We start from the raw sequence: 5,651 nt of genomic DNA, 5'->3' as shown, positions 1-5,651 counted from the left end.
CCAGCCAGAGCCCGAACTTGAACCCAATCTAACATCTCTGGAGAGACCTGAAAATAGCTGTGCAGCAACGCTCCCATCCAACCTGACAGAGCTTGAGAGGATCTGCAGAGAGGAATAGGAGAAACTCCCCAAATACAGGCTTGCCAAGCTTGTTGCGTCATACCCAAGAAGACTCGAGGCTGTAATTGCTGCCAAAGGTGCGTCAACAAAGTACTGAGTAAAGGGTCTAGATTCTTATGTAAATGTGATATTTCCGTTTTGTATTTTTAATACATTTGCAAAAATGTCTTAAAACCTGTTTTTGCTTTGTCATTATGGGCTATTGTGTGTAGATTGATAAGGTGTAAAAAACTATTGAATCCATTTTAGAATGAGGCTGCAACGTAACAAAATGTGGAAAAAGTCAAAGGGTCTGAATACTTTCTGAATGCACTGTAAATGTAAATACATAGAGAACACGTAAACACTGCCTATATTACATTGTATACTTTGATGGTGAAGTCACAAGAAACAAAGATTAAACCTGGCTATGACCATGTCATAATAGTCTTAAATTCCCTTCTTTGTTCATGTCCTCTTTTCAAGGAATGGCTCACTTTCCTTTTTCCCCATGACCACAGATAATTGAGAGTGCCTGATATCTGTCCATAACGTTACAGTTAACAAACCATGTATTTGAAATAAAGATAAATAAATAAACATAAAGGAGAAAATGGAAGTTATCAGATTGTATTGGGATGTGTCCTGTGTGTATGAGCTGAGTAGTGTAACTGCCAGGCTAGCCTAGTGGTTAGAGCATTGGGCCACTAACCAAAAGGTTGCTAGATCAAATCCCTTAGCTGACAGGGTAAAAATCTGTTGTTCTGCCCCTGAACAAGGCAGCTTAACCCACTATTTCTAGGCTGTCATTGTAAATAAGAATGAAACTGGAGGGTGCGCAATTCAAATAAATAATCATAAAAATAATGGAAAATAAACATTTAGGTACATATAAGTGTCTTATATTGGTTGAAAGCTTAAATTCCTGTTAATCTAACTACACTGTCTGATTTACAGTAGCTATTACAGCGAAAACATGCCATGCGATTGTTTGAGGACGGCATCCCACATCAAAATATTTTTCCACCGGCACAGGTTTCATAAATTCACATATAGCGATTAAATATTCACTTACTTATGGAAAATCTTACTCTGATTTGTCATCCAAAGGGTCCCAGCTAAAAACATGTAGTGTCGTTTTGTTAGATAAAATGCTTCTTTATATCCCAAAAAGTCTGTTTAGTTGGCGCCATTGATTTGAGTAATCCACTCGTTCAACATGCAGAGAAAGGAATCCAAAAATCTACCCCTAAACTTTGTTTCAACAAGTCAAAATAAGTTTCTATTTACTCCTCAGATACACTAAAATGTAATCAAACTATAATATTTCTTCCGGAAAGAAGTATGTTCAATAGGAAACCGATTTTAACAGGTGTGTCCTGTCTTCATGGTGAGCGCAAACATGAATTTCCAAGACACGTGTCCCTATACTAAAACTGATATTTCTTATTCGTTTTTGAAGTTACAAGCCTGAAACCTTGAACATAGACTGCTGACACCCTGTGGAAGCAATAGGAATCCAGGGAGCTACTTGCCTTTTTAAGACAATGGTCTCTCTCAACAACAAAAAAATCTTTGGATTTTGTCCTACCATATCTATTGTGTTATATTCTCCGACATTATTTCAACATTTCTACAAACTTCAAAGTGTTTTCTTTCCAATGGTACCAATTATATGCATATCCTGGCTTCAGGGCCTGAGCAACAGGCAGTTTACTTTGGGCACGTCATTCAGGCGGAAATTGAGAAAAAGGGGCCTAAGCCCTAAGAAGTTCTGACTTGCCTAGTTAAATAAAAAATATGTTGGGACAGATTTAAACAGTTTAATGTTGTAGTGCAATGAATGTATTGTTTAGTGTTGTGTTGTGTAGTGGCTTTTCTGGCATGCATCCCACTTTTTTTTTCTTCCCCCACCAAGATTTACATGCTAAAATCGTCACTGGTCAGTCCTGTTCTTTCTTTTACCTCTCTAAATCTTTCCTCTCTTCCTCTCATTCCCCATTCTCCACACACGTGTGTTATGAAAGTGGCTGAAGGTGTGATCCCATTACTGGTCAAAGAGAGTGTCTGTGTTTCCTCTGTGAGATTTGCCATGCAGGTTTCTAATGTTTGTCGACAGGAGTGGGGGTGTTCGCGTAGGAAGAGAGCAGGGACCTCATTTATAAAACTGTGCGGAGGATTTACATTTAAAGGTGGTGTACGGACGAAACACAGAAAGTGCTTATGCACAAAAAATGTTCAGATTTATAACACAGTGCGCACGCACATCTCACGCCAGTTTCCCTTTATAAATCACAATCACTCGAAATTTGGCACACGTGAGCGAGCGTCTTGTCCCACCCTTTTAACGCCCATAGTTGCCTATAAATAGTCAGTGAAACGCCCCTAATTAATATTCATCCATACTGACTGCATGACGACAATGACGGCAAATCAAGACATTTCACCCAGTGTGAAATGGAAGTTCTTGTTGGGGAGGTTGAAGCAAGAAAAAATATATTGTTTGGTGTGTGGGTATTACAAATGCCAAAAAGGTGTTAGAGTGGCAGCATGTGGCAGACGCTGTGAATGCTGCTGGCTCAGAAGGTCAAACCCTCTCAGAAATAAAAAGACGTGGTCCGACATAAAAGTGGAGGCTAAAAGGCGCATAGCTATGCATAGCCACTTATGTCAGACCTCATCTTTCCCCCAACCTCACGGTGGGGGAAGGGGACACCGGAGCTCAACCCCCTTGATGAGCGACTTGCCAGTATTATAGGGGAATCCCTCCTGAGTGGAGTAGTGACGGAGGTGGAGGGGGACACGGACACGCAAGACGCACCGGATGATCCAGGTATGTAATTAGTATTTAGTCGTTTGAAAAGAGTAAACCAAATGCCTTGAAGTTGTGTTTAAACATTTATTTACACAAACAATTGTGACATTTTCTATTGTTTTTAGTCGCTGCGTGTTCCAGCCAGGTCAGTGGTGCTGCAGCTGAGCAGGACCTGAGTGCTCCCAGCCCCAGCGTCTCCACTGCACCTCGTGCATCACAACCCTCCAGCAGCCGTGTCCTCACAGATGTAATCCTGCAAATGCAAAGAGACACCATCGACGCTATTAACGAGGTTGCCAAGGACTTGAAGTGGGACAAGCACGGCTTGGTTTCTGCGGGTGCTTCTCTGTAAAGCTGGGCCCACTACAGCACAGAGATCCAAGAGAACAGCTCTTGGTAATCGGAACCGGCTAATAAGCCACTCATCATCATTGGAAAGTAAATATTGCTGGTCTCTGAAAATTCTCTCTCGAAATTCTTCAATTCGCCAAATCTTCCAACACTGCCAAAGCAGCCATTGTCCGTCATTATGCATTGTAATTGCATGCCTATTTATACCCACCCATTTTATTGTCAAAGCTACCCAATTGCATAACACCTTCAGGTGTGGTAACTGACAATGTAACTGACAATGACAGGGCCATTGTAACTTGTAACTGTCATTGTAACTGACAATGACAGGGCCATTATCACATTGACAGTTCTGTGCAATGAACATGTGATAACAATATATGAAACTGTGCACTCGTATCTGCCCGACTGAGGCATCGAAAACAACATCAGTTTAAACGTAATTTGTCTCACTGTTCACCTTATTATTTATGAGAACACATTTCATAACATGCAGGTATTGTTTAATAATTACAGATCCAATTAAATATGATTCCCGATTAAACTGTACAACATATTTAAGGGGTTCTTTTGCAAAAACAGATATCTCCGTTTGTATTTATTATCCTAAATCATGTTTTTTTTGTGGTTTTTTTGTGTGCACTCCAGGGAACTCTTCATATATAATACGTGAGAGGTAATATTTCAATTTATTCTACACAATGGTGTCATTTTCAAAGCGTTTCTCGAGTTTCCTCCTTCTGCCATCGTAGTCAAATTTCTCCAGGTTATGTGCGTACGTATGGGTCAAAGTGTCCGTGGAGGACCGCACATTCTCCCATCAAGTTTGTTTAAAAAAAATATTTGGTGCCTACTCAACATTTATAAATGAGGCCCATGAGATGTCACATTCATCAAAATGCAATTCTGACTTCTCACCAGCAGAGAGCAGAGTAGGGTCACACCATCTTTAGGCTGCACATTAACTGGGAAAGGTATTTTATGGGTTCAGTATTTGTATTTATTTATAATTATTCATCTTTAATTTAACCTTTATTTATCCAGGTACTCTCATTGAGATAAAATCTATTTTTCAGAAGAGACCTGGTCCAACCAAGATAGCAGTAGGGGGGAACAAAGTTTCAGACAAATCTCAGACATTTACATTTACGTCATTTAGCAGACGCTCTTATCCAGAGCGACAACAAATTACAGACATAAACACATCTTAAGCTAATTATTGACATAGACACACACACATTACAATAACATACAGAGACATCATAGATAAAATCAATCATACAGTTGAAGTCGGAAGTTTACATACACTTAGGTCGGAGTCATTAAAACTAGTTTTTCAACCACTCCATAAATGTCTTCTTAACAAACTATAGTTTTGGCAAGTCGGTTAAGACATCTACTTTGTGCATGACACAAGCAATTTTTCCAACAATTGTTTACAGACAGATTATTTCACTGATAATTCACTGTATCACAATTCCAGTGGGTCAGAAGTTTACATACACTACGTTGACTGTGCCTTTAAACAACTTGGAAAATTCCCGAAAATGATGTCATGGCTTTAGAAGCTTCTGATAGGCTAATTGACATCATTTGAGTCAATTAGAGGTGTACCTGTGGATGTATTTGAGGGCCTACCTTGAAACTCAGTGCCTCTTTGCTTGACATCTGTCACGTCCTGACCAGCAGATGGAGCTGTGGTAGTAGTTTGGGGGTCAGGACGTGACAGTCTTGTGTGTGTCTTGTGACTCCTAATCAGGAACAGCTGGGAATCGTTGTTCCTGATTGGGAGTCATATATGTAGGAGTTGTTTGTCACTGGGGTTTGTGGGTGGTTGTTTTTACACTGCGTTTTGTATGCCTGTAAAACTGTCACTGTGGTGTTTATTGTTTTTTCAGTGGATGCTCTACTCCTTTTTTTGAAAATTAAAATATGAGTATCCACACTTTCGCTGCGCCTTGGTCCTCCTTACAACAGCACGAAGGATTTTGTGACACATCATGGGAAAATCAAAAGAAACCAGCCAATACCTCAGAAAGAAAATTGTAGACCTCCACAAGTCTGCTTCATCCTTGGGAGAAATTTCCAAATGCTTGAAGTACCTCGTTCATCTGCACAAACAATAATATGCAAGTATAAACACGAAAAGTGTAAATCAATCCCAGAACAACAGCAAAGGACCTTGTGAAGATGCTGGAGGAAACAGGTACAAAAGTATCTATATCCACAGTAACACGAGTCCTATATAGACATATCCTGAAAGGCCGCTCAGCAAAGAAGATGCCACTGCTCCAAAACCTCCATAAAAAAAGCCAGACTACGCTTTGCAACTACACATTGGGACAAAGATCGTACTTTTTGGAGAAATGTCCTCTGGTCTGATGAA

General features: G+C 40.0%; 1 long non-coding RNA gene across 1 annotated transcript; it reads right to left on the bottom strand.

Annotated features, from left to right (window-relative positions):
- Nucleotides 1-2,984: 2,984 nt before the first annotated feature.
- LOC115192163 (uncharacterized) lies at nucleotides 2,985-5,337 on the bottom strand. The gene is made up of 2 exons (XR_003877888.1): nucleotides 5,296-5,337; nucleotides 2,985-3,167 (listed from the first exon to the last, which is right to left on the bottom strand). It is a non-coding gene; the product is annotated as an uncharacterized LOC115192163 (long non-coding RNA).
- Nucleotides 5,338-5,651: the final 314 nt, after the last annotated feature.

This window comes from Salmo trutta, chromosome 4 (genome assembly GCF_901001165.1).
Source record: "Salmo trutta chromosome 4, fSalTru1.1, whole genome shotgun sequence".
Taxonomy (NCBI): domain Eukaryota; kingdom Metazoa; phylum Chordata; class Actinopteri; order Salmoniformes; family Salmonidae; genus Salmo; species Salmo trutta.
This window is presented reverse-complemented; position numbering and strand designations above follow the sequence as displayed.